The 16367-nt window shown below is 41.8% G+C and overlaps 1 protein-coding gene across 8 annotated transcripts in view; it reads left to right on the forward strand.

Annotated features, from left to right (window-relative positions):
- Positions 1–16367, forward strand: part of foxp1b (forkhead box P1b) — a 183054-nt gene that overhangs the window by 19135 nt on the left and 147552 nt on the right. For 7 of the 8 annotated variants that reach the window (XM_049587353.1, XM_049587345.1, XM_049587378.1 and 4 more), the window contains one exon: positions 4874–4951. The exons of the other annotated variant lie outside the window; for it this stretch is intronic. The gene's annotated coding sequence lies outside the window, so the exon portion shown is untranslated. The remainder of the gene's footprint in view (positions 1–4873; positions 4952–16367) is intronic. 8 annotated transcript variants of the gene reach the window in all.

A 16367-nucleotide genomic window follows, 5' to 3' on the forward strand; every position in this document is an offset into this window, starting at 1 on the left:
CTGCCTCCGTCGTGTTCAATCAAGTGTCCACTTAGCTGTGACTGGGAGTAATTGTTCCCAAGTGGGCCACACACTGACCTGTTAATGTCTGCGTTGACCCTCTAACCTTGTCAGCACGTCTTGGGGAGGAGTTTAAATCATGTGGATCTCCTCCGTGTCTTTACGCTACTGGGTCAAGTGGGCGTCGGCCCTGAAAGACCACTCTCTTGTAATTGTCCCCAGCAGCATGGGTCAGCCATGGGTGTTCCCAAAGACTGGCTCTTATTAGATGAGGTACTGGGAGTGGTGTGACTTAATGGGTCAAGCCATTGATCCGATACAGCACCAATGTCCCCCAGTGCAGTCACAGTCTCTGCACTACCTGATCACTAACTTGAGTCTGGTTGAGGGACTCTAAGTTATGCCGCAATTCTGCTGCATGGTACTGCACGGCTCTACTCAGCTCGACTCGTTTTTTGCTTTGTTTTTTTGGTTTTCCACGAGCAAAAGTTGTGTCTAGTACCTGGTGCTTATTTTTGGTACTACAGAAATCTGATTGGACAGAGAGAACCATGACTAGCGCGACACAGATGGAACAAACCCACTATTTCTAAGTAGCCAAACTAACGGCAGTAGCGACCATATTTTTTCCTTTCATTCAACTTAGATTTTAAAAAATGGCAGCCTGCAAAACTTTGCCGTACACTACACCATACAGTTGACAAGGTGTAGACATTCCTGTTTAGTTGCCAATTAAAGGCACAAATTATATATATAATAAAAGATGAAATTTTATTAAATGTTTTCATGTTTTAATCCTCTGACGCTGACTTTGTATTGGCTCTTTTTCTACACCACATGGAATATGAGAGCCGCCTCAGTCAACTGCGTTACTAAAAGACAGGCAAGCTGTGGAGATGTGCTACTAAAAAGTATTGATTTAAATTTCATTTCCTGAATTACCATTGTTTGAAAATATGTTACCTTACTTTTACATGCGTGAAATGGTCCAAAATGATCACTTGAAATGTGCTACCCAACCAAATTATTCAAACAGGACATGGTTATGAAAGGATTTGCAGTCAGGCCGCTGACCTTGTCTTGACGGGTTGTTTTGCAGATCTAATTGGTCATATGTGCAGGCGACGGGGTGTGGTGTTGCATGTCATAGTTCCGGGGCGGGAGCATGTCTTCAAAGTCATACCTGTGATTCAGTGAGTATTGCATTGAACTGGGCGATATGTAGAAAACCAAATATCAAAATATTTTGAACAAATACCTTGATATCGATTTTGTTGTGATATTTTAGGGATGCCTATTGGTGCTTTTACAAAATATGTACATAATGGCAGTAATGTGGATGTAACGACTGAGTGGGTAAAGGCAAATAATAGCTAACAGCTAGAACAGTCAGGGAAGTTCAGAAAATTTAACGCGTTACTGTACTGCAGCCTTTAAAACCAGAAAAGAGAATAATTACGATACTGCGACATTCAAAATCTATGTTGCCCAGCTGTGTGGTGAAGATGATGACCCGGCAGTATCTTGTGCTATAGCTATGGCGATCAGCTGAGAATCCTGCCTACACTATTGGCAGTGGAAATTGAGATAGAGAAAAGGACCTGTTACCAAAAGTGAGCTGAGACGAGTCAAGCCGTACCATGCTGAGTCTCTGTCTCACTGACTGTATGGATGCCGAATGCATTATTTTTAAATATCATCTCTCATGTCTGGCTTATTGTGCCCTTCTCCTTTTTCCTTCTCAGATATGCTACTTTTGCCCAGTTTGAATAGACAAAGTTCCCCATTGTAATTCATGGTGTAATATGAGAACAGCAACAAATATTTTTGTATGTGGTGTTTTTTTAGACCTGCAGCTAGTGGTCTGTACTGATTTTAACAGCAAAAATTTGGTTCCCCTTTTGGATGCTAGTTTCTGACCCTTCTCATAGCCCTCAACAAGGTTGGACAGCTTCAAATGCCTGTCTAGTTTGCCTGGAAACTCAGAAATGAGTGGCAATTAACACACATGCTGCAAAGTGTCTGTATGCAGAGTTTCCTCAGAAACTGACAAAGTTTGTAATTTGAGTGAAAAGAGGGGATTACAACCACATGTTTCAGGAGTAGGAAAGAGTGGAGTGTTGAGCAGCTGGCATGCAAAAGGCCACAAAGTGAGAATGCTTTGCAGTCGGAGGTTGAAATATTAACTTTATGTCGGCGTCTTAGCCCATAGTATATCTCAAAGTGTTTGGTTGTTTAGTCTTTTTTATGGACACATTGCTCAATAAAACGTAACCACTTTTTAAAATCCAGTGCTTGTTAATTTGCAATAAAGACTCAGAATCAGAGCAGCCTCTTTAGTGTACATGCACTCCCATGCTATTTTAACTTCGCTTTGGTGAGAATCCACATAAATCCCATCTCGTCTGAATCCTCTCATCAGTTAAAGCTTGAGTAAGCTGTATGTGGGATATATGGTGGTTAGCTCAGCTGAAGTCACAGAGTGCCCTCCGTTGTTGTTCTCAAGTGAAGGGATATTGAGGGACATTGAAATTCAATAGCTCAGCCATAAATCCATAGGTGTCTGGTGTTGTCTGTTGGGATCAACATACATTTTGGTATGTAATGACAGGGATGCAACAGAGTAATCAGAGGGGTCTTATCTGGAGCCAATGGCAGGCCCAGGAATGTGGACAGGCTGTAGAAACAACGGCTGCACTAATGGGGTTAGTTGAATTCCACACTGGTGAATTATGAGGAGTTGGGACGTCGGGGCTGCGGTTTGTTGTGTCTGGTTGGAGAGCCACACCGCTACGCACAGAAACAGAGTTATAGATTTAGTTTTTGACACGCTTTCTCATACAGCGGGCCAATTAACTGGGAGCTGAATTGCTTTGCTGTGCTTCTAGAGACAGCCACATTAAACAGCAAAGTGGTACACACATATATCACAGGGCAACAAGCCACACATGCAGCCATGACTCCTGTGACAGGGACAAAACCAGAAGCCATCCATTCTGCTGCCTCATTTGCATGATCTGAGCCGTATCTGGAAGTCATTAGCATCTTTCCACTTGTTTATCTGGCTACAGATGAATGCTTTTGAGCCTAACACCAGGTTTTTGAATAAACAAAATGTTGTTTCAGATGTTTTTTTGTAGCGGTACAAGTCATGCATCATATGTATATATATATATGTATATGTATGTTGTTTTTTTGTTTTTGTTTTTTTTTTTACAAAGTTGGAGACCACTGCAGGGTTTTTTTCTTTATGCTTTTCTGTATTTTGTGTCTTATATTTAGTGTTACAATAAAGGATATTCATATTTAACGTGAACAAAGTGTCAGATAATTAGGGAAACGTATATAGAAGTAATCCCTGTGAGCAGAAACCTTCCGATTTCCTACTGTTCTGAACATTCCACTTGCTGTTTTTTCTACTCCGCCCACAGTATCACTTCATATTCTGTGGGACGTTTTTATACGGTCATCTGCTCCAGTTACTATGGCGCTATATAGGCAAAAAATAATTATGTTTATTCTAAATACAAGCAGTGATAATTACATCTTATTTTGAAAGACAATTCTCACCTTTACTTAAGAAGACAAAAATATACATTGTATTGTTGCTTTAGTAAAATGTAGCTTGTTTCATAATGAAAACACCCCTCGTTTGAAAATGGTTTGATTCTTTTTGTCTTTTTGGACGCAGCTGTTACAAGAAAACAAGAATGCACAAAATTTGAGAAAACTAAATGAGGAGAGTGAGAATGCACATGTGTTGGAATGACTAAAGCAGATTTGAGGAGGGCCCATTCACCATACCTTTTCAGTGGCCCAGCCATTTCTGTGGGTGGGCCTGCATCAGGGAAACGTAATTTTGGTTGCTGATATTGTTAATATCTCCCCAATGTCGGATAATATTCCTGCTGGAACATGTCTGATTAAGGTTTAGAAGCTTTTATTGGTGATTTTTCATGGTAGAAAGTGCTGCTATTTTCCGTTAGTGCTACATGTTTGGACTGAGTTGGTGCATAAGGGGTCAGAGACGGAAGACCCACAAAAGTTGTCCAGTCAGAGCAGACTGGGCTTTTTTGGGAGCAGTGCTTAAATCTGAGCATTTCAGACAGATGATGAATACGAGTGTTCCAGCAGAGACAGTATGAGGAAAATAAAGTGTCTGACTATTAGGGCATGTAAACATGTTCTGGTTGAAACCTTAAATACAAGTAGGAACCTGAACAAGAGCATAATGACCTGTTTGTTGTAAATTGTTTATGTTATTAACTTGTAATGTAATTTTTGTAATGTTGAATCGGTAATGTTTAAGGTGTCATTGCTTTTTTTCCTCACATAATTCATTTTTACTTATTTGGAAATCTTAAATAGAAGATAGAGTATGTATTGTTGTGGTATCTGCCACAGTTGACATCACGTACAGCTATATGAAATACATGCAGCACGTGTTGTATGTGGGCATATCAAAGTACTCTAAGACATTAACAAAGGTCAACCATGTGACATGTTTACTGTTTTAAGGTGAGAAATCAACCACAGAAACTATGATGCACACACGCTTGCTTGTATTTTACATCATGTGTCCGTCACAGCCGCTTATCAGCATGTCGAGATATGAAAGATGACTTGATATGCATATAGGCCAGGAGATGACAACAGGAATCAGTGTGTCATAACATATCAAATACTTGTGGCTGACGATGATCACTTTTACTTTTGCCTGTTCTTATGTCATTTCTGTACATGTGGGCTCATTAGACCATGGTAGGGGCTTTCCCCACCTTTTCACTTCCTGTTTGTAATAGTTGTCTCTTTCCCCTTCCTTCCTTCTCTCTCTTTCTCTCTCTCTGTGTTTGTGTCCTCTGTGAAACCCCAGTGGTCCTGCCCTCAAGACTGTGAGCTGAATTCTGATTGGGGGAATGGAGTGCCAATCTGTCCTGCACCAGTGATCAGGGTATGTGGCAATCCTCCCACTAACTCGTCTCTTATTTCATACAGTAACGTGTGTGCCGTTTGTCTGTGAAGTGACTCCAAAGCACTGTTAGGTCTGACTATTAGGCTTATTTGTATCAGGCCATAATAAGCTGGAAGCAGATCCTAACAGATGTATTCTGAGCTTTTCATCACTTTTATTGCTCAGCTGTTAGGCCAGTGAGCATGGATATGAATGATAAACACATATAGTACAGAATAGTGCTGAATATTTCCAGGAAAATATCTTATTATGATTTTACTGACCCTCAATATTGCAATTATTTTGTATAAATTAAACTGCAGGACTGTGTTTGTGGAGACTGGTTCCAGGGCTCTGAATTGCTGCTCACGAATCTGATTTTCCAGCAATTTAAAAAGTTCTGGGACTTCACTAAGTTCAGGATCAGCAAAGCCAATGATGGCTACTTCACAACTCCTAATCGAGGAGGTCCCGATTCCCGAGACGAATATGCTTAAAACAATGATATGATATTCTTATACTTAACTATAAGATCCTAACAGGGATTCACTATCTGTCCACTTGCGTCATTTTAGCCACCTAGCTAGCTGCACATTACCTCTCTGAAAATGATGTAAAGATCATTTAGTGTATTTGGAGATCACTCTTATGGGAATACTTTACCCATAGAATGATCATTTGAATATCCATTGCTCACCCTGTCTTACGTTGAATTCATGAAGAAAACTTTTTTTTTCACTGAAGTAAAGGTGGGCCATGTTTAACAAAAGCATAACTATACTAAACATCGGTTAACAAACTATCACAGAACTGGTGCAGTATAATCCAAGTCTCATTCATCTAGTTGTTTGCTCAGTACTTCCCAAACACATGCAATTTCACTAAACCCTTACTACTTAAAACGAAGCAAACATGGCACAAATTCACTGGTCCAGCTTCTCAAATGTCAGTTTTGCTGTTTTTCTTCTGTGAGAGTAAACTAAATATTCTTAGGTTTGTGCTGTTGGTTGGACATGTTAAGACATCACCTTGGCTCTGGGAACTTGATGGACCTTTTTGGCTGTTTTACTCTTTGTAGACCAAACAATTAGAAGATAAACTGGAAGTGACTGAATTAATTGATAATGAAAATAACCTTTAAAAGGAGCTAGGGGTGGTGAAAAAAATCCTTTCAGGCAATAATCTCATTTCTTTTCTTCTGTGATTCTGAATCAATTCACAACTTCCAAAATACATTTTTAAAGACATTACTTTACCTCCATCTGTCAGTTTTGAATTGCCATGTACCCTTTGCAGCTTCCACAGTAGATTATGTAGTCGTAGTTTAAGCCGGAAATGCAGTCTTTGCAGCAAGCAGGATGGGTACTGGCTAGTCACTCGCTGCTAACGTTAGCTCTTGGAGTCGGTAGCCTATCTGTGTGTATGTGTTGGTAAACACAACTGTTGATTATGTCGGAGAGTGTGTGTTCTGTTGCAAGTGTCTGTTATATGTGGGGCACATGCCGATGTGAAACTGTACTTGGGCAAATTAAATGGGCCAAGCCTCCACAGTTAAATACATTAATGGTAAACCCTGTGTTTGTCACGTCAGTTTCCTCATACACTCTCTCCTGTCATACAAACACTGAAAATCCAGATGCAGTGCCACCAACCTCCTCACCCTCTCATCCAGTCCAAGTGCCATATCTGGGGGGACAGGGTCTTCTCTATTTTGCACCCCCCTTCTAGAACTCTCTCCCCAACACCTCAGACATTCCCCCTCACTCTCCTCTTTCAAAACCCACCTATTTAAATCTGCTTTTAATCTGTGATCTATTATTCTCCCCACCTGGCTTCCTTTTTTATTGTTTTACTTGTTTTTATGCCATTATTGCTTTTTACTGTTTCTGTTACTGTTTTTATTATCATGTAAAGTACCTTTGAGTACCTTTTAAAGCGCTATATGAATAAAATGTATTATTAATAATACTGAAAAAGCCATCCATAATTGGCTAAGTATTCAGGTGAATGACATAATAACTCTTACACAAACTTTACTCTGTTGTTATGCCATAATTTGCCAGCTGCCTTTCATAGTGCACTGCGGACTGGAGTGGAACCTGAAATTAGCACCCCCATGTATGGAATTGAGAATCGATTTTTGAATTAGGAACTGAGAAATTGAGAATCCATTCTGAATCGAATCGTAATCCCAAGAATTGACGTCAAATTTAATTGCGAGAAAGATTAGTGATTACCGAAAATATTGCTTACTACCGAAAGATTCACCGTCCTATTAGGCTATAATTACAATAATGGGCTCTAGTTTCGCAGACCGGGTGAGGCGGGGGCGCAGTGCACCTGCGCTTCGCCAAATGGGTGTGGCCAGGCGGATTTTGCCTGGCGCAGCTACTCCTCCTACGCAGAAGAGAGCAGCAGCATCAGATGGCCAAACTTCTCCCAGGAGGAAACTGATGTTTTGGTCCGGGAGGTCCAAGCTCGCAATGTCTGAATATACGGAACTGCGAGCAGACCTCCACGGGCTGATGATGCAAAGGTAGCCTGGAAGGAGGTCACCACAATTGTAAATCAATGTTGCATTTCTCTCATGCGCGCTTGCGCTCTCTCTTTCTCTCTCTTTCTCTCTCGCAGTCTCACTCTGTTTCTTTTCTTTTGACTTTTCTAAGATGACAGATGCTGAATATATACTCCCTATCTGATGCTGTGGCTGTTTGTGGTTGGCTGAGAGGGATGTGAACTCATTAGTTTGCAGCTGTGTTACGCGTGCCAAACGGTGCCAAACGGTGCCAGTCCCCTTTGATCTGACATCAGATGTGACGGGACAGTCGATACAGAGATACATTTATGTGCTGATTGCAGATAGTTGCATTGAATCGTGGTTTTTCGAATTTATTGCATTGTTAATGTGCCTGACATTCTGGAAACCTGCCTGTGAGGTTTTGGTGATGTGTGTGCACTGTCCGCCAGTCAGCCAAACTTTGGCTTACACCGGCTGCGCTCCGCCTGCGCTGACAGTAGACGTGGTTTCAGTTGGCGAGCTTTTAGCGCACCTTCAGTAAAGCCTTTTGGCACGAAACTGTCACTGCGCCAGGCTGGATCTGTCAACACCTCCCCCTGCTGCGCCGCCACACCCATCTCAGCGCACCTCGGTCTGCCAAACTACCAAACTGAGCGCGCCTCAGGTTGCGCTGCTCGAAACTAGCTCTGCGTGGGGTTCGCCACCCTGCGCTGCGCTGCACTGGGAAACTAGAGCCCAATGTTTTAATATAATCATAATTGTCAAGAATTCTCAAAGATCTTCCTCAGAGTGCATGATAAGCTCAGATGTTTAAATCAAAATTCATAGCAATTTTTCCCTTCAGTGTGACTGTAGTAAAAACACAGATTTTTTTATTATCATTTTTTTTTTTGCTTGAGGGTACTTATTTATCTATGTATCTTTTTAGTTAAGTATAAATACAGTATGGTAAGAAAGGTTATAAATTCATTTTTTTAATATTATATATAAGATCTTGTCATTATAGGGTTTTCTTGTAAATATATTAATATGAAAACCTGTGCTCCTATATTTGCCAACCTCTGCTAATTGAAAATTTATGATAATAATAGTAAGAATAATGGTAATAACAATACTGTTAATTGCACATCTAAAATCAATCAAATTAAAACAGCATATTGCCCTCTACCTGAATGTTGCACCGTCAGCTGCTTTGTGTTCGTGACTCTCCTTTGTTTTGCAATATCTTTGGCATACTCTAGTCTTTCTGTCCCTCTGCTCACCTCTGTCTGCCCCGGGAGCCCTGATTGGCTGAACACTTTCTGCACTATAGTCTGGCTGCTTGCCAGCCATGCTGCCAGTGGCTGCCGTGCCCCCTGATCAGAAGAGAATGTGACATTTGTGCAGAGGTAATGGAATCTGCGTGCAATTAAATCTCTGACTGTGAAGAGGAGTCTATCTCCTCCCCGCTCTCCCCCCATCTCCTGCCATTGCCAGCAGCAGGGGGGGTCAGGCACAATGATGAAACCTTCCCAGCAGGCCCCTCGCCGCCCTCTCTTTCCCAATCTCCATGTCAGGTTGTGTTTTTTAACTTTGCCGCACTAGCCCTGCCTCTATCTGGCAATTAATTACAGAAAACGTCCATTAGGAATCTCTCCAAATATTGCGTAAGAATTAATATTCAATTATAAAAATTACATTACAGGGCTGCGACGTTACCAATGCTTTAATGAATTCTGCTGCAGGTGACAGTTGTTATTTTGCGGCGACTGTTGTTGGGCAGTTAAGCATGTTTTGATATATATTTTTTTCGTAGGGGGAGTGGTAGAGCGCAAGATGGAGAGAAAGGGAAGGAGGCAGAGGGCAGATTCATGCATGGGCGAGCAGAGGGTCATATCTCTCTGCTCCTCTTTCTCCGCTGTCCTGCCACTACACTTAACGCCTCATTTGTGGGCTTTGTGGCCAATGGCTTGAGTCTGTGATCTGCTGCCATAAAAGGCAGCTTTTTCCTCTCTGCTGATGGGGCACTTGCTTGTGGGTTAATACCAGACCCCCTCTATAGGCGGACTCATATCTAATGGATATGTGTATCCCCATCAGGAGGATAGCTCATAAACATAAAACTCGCTGCTGCCATTGTGCTTGGTGGGGCTGGTTGGGAAGGACAGAGCCACGCCATGCAAGCATTTCCCTTGAACTTGTGTAGGAGTAGTTCCTATCTGTGTTTCTTGTGCACACTGGGTGGACAGAGATGCAGGATATCCAGGTCAAGGTTTGGCTCCCTGTGTTGCTCACACCCTGTGTGGGTCTGTCTAAATGGCACAAGCTTCTCTTCACTGGACACACTATTCAACAGCATGTTCCAGCTCATTTAAACAATGAAATATTACATTTTATTTTTCCAGTGCTGTTGCCGTGTCTGAACCCAGCTTTAATGTGACTGTTTATCCGTCACGTTCAACTCTTTTTTTCACATCCAGCTTCCCTGGTAATGTGTTTTGTCATGATGAATTATTAATGTCAGCATTGGTTGAAGGGAGTGTTGTCTCAGAAAATAAGAAGGTCACTCTGTTTCTTCTTCTCTCTTCACCCAAGGGTTAATTTGAACCAACAATCAAACGAACCTCCCCATTTCCTTGCTGCTCTGTGGGTCGTGATGAAAACTGCCGGGTCTCAACTTTATTCACCAACATCCTGCTAAACAAACACAACACTATTCCTCTCAGCTCTCTCTGTTTTCCTCTGCTGCAGATGGCTTTGCTGCGTTGTGTGATACAGAGGAAAAGGCTTCGCTCGGGGAAGGAGAGAGAAAGAGGCTTACTCCATTAGTGTCATTCGAATGGTGAATTAGATCAGTCTGACAGATAGATGCGGAAAATTGTTTTAATTGTATAATTATCCGCGGCTAGCCACTTGTGCGGAAAAGTGCTGTGATGTGGGTGAAGGCCGGGGAAGAGCACATTTTGGCCTTTATGTGCTTATTTTGTCTTTGTACAGGAAATGAACAACAATCGGGGGTCCTGAGGATAAAACATAAACACACCAAAACTCGCAGACACTCACACTCCCCCCTGGGCAGGTTGTGACATGCTCAGTGAGATGCTGCTCTTTGCAGTAATGTGTCTGGCCAGTGAGCCTTCTCCTCAGGCAACGAGGAGGCCGCCTGTAGCCGCCTGATCAAGATGGCACAACTTAACACAAATGTTACAGCCATGCAGAATGGCTCGCTTAACACTGCTGGAGCTCTGAAATGAGAGAACTCGCTTAATCACATTCGGCTCATTTCTGATAAGATGTAAATGCAAGGCTACGGACAGATGGCACTAAATCTTTGGCTTTATTATCCCTCACTCTTTTTCTACCGTTTCTTTCCCCCTCCTGCAAAACATTCCCATGAATGAGTTTGCATGAAGTGCCTATCTTAACTGCCAATTTGGTTGGAAAATAATAACAGTTATCATCTCTTCCTGCTTCAAACACTGAGGGGCTATTTTAGTGAAACAACTCATGTTTTGTTGTATACAGAATGTTTAACTGTGAGACTAATTTAGCTTAGTCTTCCTTCCTTCAAATATTTTCCCTCACATCGTTGTTTTAATGGTTTTGAACAAAAGTAGTCTCACGTTGCGTCTTTTGCAAGTCATCACTGTTAAAGCAGTGAACTGTACAGAATGAAATATTGCTGCTGTTTTAACAAAGGCTTTGTGTACGGATTAAACAGTTTGGGGCTGGGGATGTCTTCATGTTAATTCCATTATGAATATTTTGCTAAATCAGGATGCACCAATATATTGGCTGAACGTTGATATCGGCCAATATTCGCCTTGTTGACTTCAGCCTAACAAATACAATGCCATTCACCAATGGCAGTGGTAGGTGTTTTTCTGTTGTCTCACATCTATTTTGCCCAGGCTAAAAAGCAGGACTCAAGACCAATGGCGTCTTTTCATCTCGGATACAATAGAAAACATGACTGGGAGCAACAGAGATCTTCAGGGTGAAAAGATGTAATAAACTTGCTATTGATAAATCGGGAACGCACTCGATTTTTTTCTGATGGTGCTTCATCATGTTAACAACAGATCTGTGTTGAATTCAGCAGGAGTAGAGCTAGCTCACGTTAGCTGTTAGCAGCCGGTGGCTGGAACTAACAGCTAACAGAGGTTGCACTGAGTTACATTATGATGCATTTAAGCTCTGTTTGGAAAAATGAGTATTAAGTTAAGGTAAATTATAATGTTATCATATGCAGTCTTGTCAGTTGTAGTTTTTGGTGAGAAACTTGGATTAATTCAGTTTAATGGAGAAATTTGTTGATATTTTCACAGGAATATAAAATAGATATCAGAGAGGGAATTATGATATATAGAAAAAAGGCTTTTAAAGTAGTTACTATTTTTTAAAAGATGTTTTTCATGTAAAGTTGAGTACTGTTGTACAGTTAAATGTTTTTTTTATAATGAAGATTTCTTTGTTTCCCTGGAAAAATGGGGGGAATAAATAATAGACAAAACAAAATAAACAACAACAGAACAAGAAAACATTGGTATCTGCTTTTGGTCAAATTGTTATTTTAAACATTGGTATCCGTATTTGGGCATCCCTACAGTGAAAGAAGTTGTTAATCTAATTGGCAATTTATTTCATGAAATAGGTGTTGCCCCATATAAATTTTACAAATGCTTATATGTGACAGTTTTGATTCCAGAAACCGTGGCATTTTTATCTGACGTACAAGCACCCATACAGAAAGCATGTAGATGTGGCTCACAGTCTTGACAGATCACTTACTGAACGGTTTTTCAAGCCTGGTGGGCAAAGCTAAGCCCAGGCCAAACACTGATGCGCTGCAGTCGGCAGCTGCATGCAATTTTCAGCTCAACTCATTCGAGTGTAATAAAACAATGCAAGAAGTGCTGGAGGACTGTGGGCCTGGATGCTCTCACTCTCCAAGGAAAAGTTGAAATAGTACACAGGACAGCAGCATAAACATGAAGTGGAGCTGACACCATGTAAATCCCTTTCATTGAGTCGCTGCCTCTGTTCTTGGGTTTGCCTTTAATCCCAAACATTTTGTCATCACAACAAGCAGGCCTTTGATACTTAATCAAATGATAGATATTCACACACTGAGCCAGTCTGGTGAGAGTCTTGCAACACAAAGCAATTCACGGACTGAGAGCTTGTCATGTCTCCGTTGTTGCCTTCGTCATGCTCCGTTGCTCTGTTGCATCTCCTGTGATAATGCACAGGGGATTAGCAGGTAACAAGGCAGCAGCACTCCTCTGAGGATGTCGCGCGTGGCTTTGAATGTCTCGTACAGTACTACATAAACGGAGGGGGGAGTACCACCAAATGGTGATTTCCCGGCTACACGGGGAGCCTCCTCCTGGATAATGTAGTAATGAAAGGTGACAGGAAGGACTCAGGGTCTGGAACGAAGCCGGGGCAGCTGGTCAGAGCAGGAGAATAGGAAGCAGCGTGCACCCGGGCTAAAGTGCAGTGAGAAGCAAATTAAAGCTCATATCTGCCATCTCCCTCGCCTCCCTGCACTTTCCTGTTTGGACTTGAAGGTGATTGGGAGCCAAGGCGGTGACAGTTGACGGAAGCTGCGTGGAGGAGAGAGTATTTATTTACAGTGAGATGCAGCGATGCTTGTTCAGGATGCGGTTTCACGCAGGATGTGCCTTCCACCCACACACACACACACCTCCTCCCATCTTTCTCATCTCCACCCTCACACTACAATCCCCAGGTCTGATCAAGAATGGGAAGTGGGTTATTGGAGGAGGGGTTGGCCTGCTGCAGGGCCAGGCAGGCTGCATTGTGTAAGAGGCAGGGTCTGGATACAGCCAGCAGAGAGCTCACTCAGCATGCCTTCCTGCCTGGCCCAGGAGGTGGTACCAAAGTCAACACAGGTCACTGAGAAAAAGGAGTGTGAAGCATTAAGACTGCATTGTGTGACAGAGATTGTCTTTAGCAGAACGGAAACCTGTTTGAAGTAGAGAAAATGAACAAAATTGAGCATATGAGAAAAGTGTAAGTGTTTAAGAGAGGGTGTGTTTAAAGACAGTCCAAAGGAGAGTGTGTGTCTGTGTACTCTGCCAGGAATTCCACCTTGTAAAGCCGGGTTGGGGGGGAGTTGAAGGTGTGTAAATCCCAGTAATTACACTGTACACTGTGGCTGCAGTACAATTACCTTTGTCGTCACCCGACGATATTCACATTACGGTAAACCGCTCATTTTTAAAGATATGTGCAACATTACTTCATACCACCCAAGAGTAGATATTCAGGATATTGTGCTTAATTAGTTAGATAGAATTGAACATGTAGCAGGTTTGTATCTGTTGGGATGTCGAGCAGGAAGCGTGCCAGTGTTCTGAAAAGGTGAGCTGCACAGATCCCGGCCCACTAGCTGTCATGTCGGCATTAATCCTCCCAAAGTTTCAAAGGCAGGTTTTATGACCTGCCTTACGGCCTCATCTATGTGGACAGCGGCATCTAAACTCTGGAGAACCTGCCACATAAAACGCACATCTGTTAAAGCCTAAATTGTAAAACAGCCCCCGCGTGTCCAGGCAGCGTTGAGTTAATAATACACTCAAAGTACAGCTTTTAACGCTCCCTGCAGCAACAACAGCAGTGATTGTCTTCTATTCACTTCTTTTGATCAGCTCTTGTGTATTCTTTTCTGCCCTTTGCTGTTTTATGTCTTTTTGAAAGTTTTTGACCTTTTTTAAGAGCATGTTGGTGTCTGTGTAGTCAAATGATTGTGTCTTCATTAGATTTTGTCCAGGTATAGTGGGGGGAAAGGAACATTTTTTGCCATCTTTGGTTTAATTTTACAGTCATGGTGAAGCAGGTACTGGCATCCAATCTCAAATGCACCTTTGACAGTAATTAAAAAGAAGTGTGAACACCTGCTTAAAATCTTGTTTTGCAAAGTTTCAGACTGAATTCCTGACAGGAAGTCTCTCTCTTTGTGGACACACTCAATCGAGTCAACTATTAGTAACACTAGCTAACCTTGCTTGCATCACTTCCAGAGGTTTTTTTTTCCAGTAAAGGTCGTCCACTCCCTTTACATTAAACAGAAAGAGCTTGAGTGACAGGATGACCCACAAATAGTGATAAATACTCCAGTAAAAGAGGCTTGCTGTAGCTCTAAAAAGTCAGGAGTAGCAGGCTCATAGCATTACCAAATTATGCTCAGTCTTGAGGTTTAACACCACAGCCCAAATACTATTAAACGATCTGTGAGTGATGCAACTTAAGCAGCGGTTGTCATTACAGGGACACAGTTATTACGCACTTTTTAAACTTTGGCCTCTTAAAGAGGAAGTGTGGATTCTCCCCCTAAGGTACTCAGTCATTGCTCTAATCGATATGCTCTATGTTAATCTGTGCCCCCCCCCGCACTGCTCCCTCTGTGTTCCTGTGGGTTAGCTGTGTGCCAGTGAGCTCTTTCAGGGAACAGACACTTAGCTTTGGGCCTGACAGAAACAACCCAACATAAACAACATAAATCTCAGGGCTGATTTGAGGGTTGTTCAAAGGCAAATAACCTGAAGGAGAACTGCACTGTTTCTGTGTGGAATAGCCATGGCATGCAGGCATTGTTGGTGGATGGGGGTGCAGGGTAGCAACAGAACTAATAATAACAGTTTTTTTTAACCTGTTGCAGTTACAGTATATTTTGCAAATGTTATATAGCGATATGACAGATCTTTAGCTGGGACTTTCCTTGGGTTTTTTGTGATACAGTCAAAATGCTCGTGAAATGCAAGGTTTCCACCAGAAAAGTCATTGGGCCTAGTGGCACATATCCTTCAAGAGGGGCTGGTTGGACATATATATGACAATGATGGTTCTCTCAGACCATTCGGCGGTCTACATTGTTTTAACTCCACTGTCTAGTACTGGCTCAGCTTGCTTGGAACTTGAACCAAGGTGGTACCATAAAAAGTACCAGGTAATACCTACAACTTTTGCAAATGGAAAACCAAATGCAAATGTTTAAATCGGGTTGAGCCGTGCCATACCATGAAGTGGAAGTGAGGCTTTTGCGTACAATACACACATATTGATTTGATTAAAAACATTTTTCAGCCTGGCATAAAATGCTTACTCTTTGTATACAAGGGCTGGCATCAGTGAACAGCCAATATGAACTCTGTTTGCATTCTGAGCTGGTAAAAGTTTTGAGTGAATCTGTGATATTTGTATTTATTGGAGTAAATAAGCCAAAACTAAAGCTGTTCAAAAACAAGAGAATTTAGCCAACACTGAGAAGGTCGAATCAGTTCCAGATTGTATTGTTAAATGTTTTTTTACCAGGTCAGAGGGTCCAGCGGCAACACCTGTTACTTCTAAAGGCACAGAGGGAACAGTCTTAGAGAATTTACAATGTTTTTATCCATTCTTTTCTGATTTGTGATGCAGTCTGTAATTGATAATGACAACACGGTCACATCTCGCATGAATCAGAATGGAATTGCTATTTACTCTGATAGCAAAGGCTCTATTTGAGTGTAAGAAGGCCCCTAGCCTAATTGATGTTTGGAAGATGAGCTAAATTGGATGAGTTATAAGGTTTCATTAAATGCCCCAAACCCAAAAGAAAAAAAAATCTGTTGTGGAATATTTCCTTTCTGGGATAACAGGAGGCTGGATTGGTAAAAGGCAAATAATATATATGTGAGATTGATCAGTGAGTAGTGACCCCATTATCTCCTGAGATGTTAATTACACTGTGCTCAGCTTGCATGTCAAAAGGCAGATAATTGAAGAAGGTAAAAGATGTGCCACACTTTATTTATACTGTCACTTGGAGCTGGTCTCTCTCTTATGCTCTTTTTATTCCTCTTCTTTCTTCTCTCCTTTTTTGGTCCATGATGTATTTATTGTTGAGTAATA

The sequence above is a fragment of the Epinephelus fuscoguttatus genome, linkage group LG1 (genome assembly GCF_011397635.1).
Source record: "Epinephelus fuscoguttatus linkage group LG1, E.fuscoguttatus.final_Chr_v1".
Taxonomy (NCBI): domain Eukaryota; kingdom Metazoa; phylum Chordata; class Actinopteri; order Perciformes; family Serranidae; genus Epinephelus; species Epinephelus fuscoguttatus.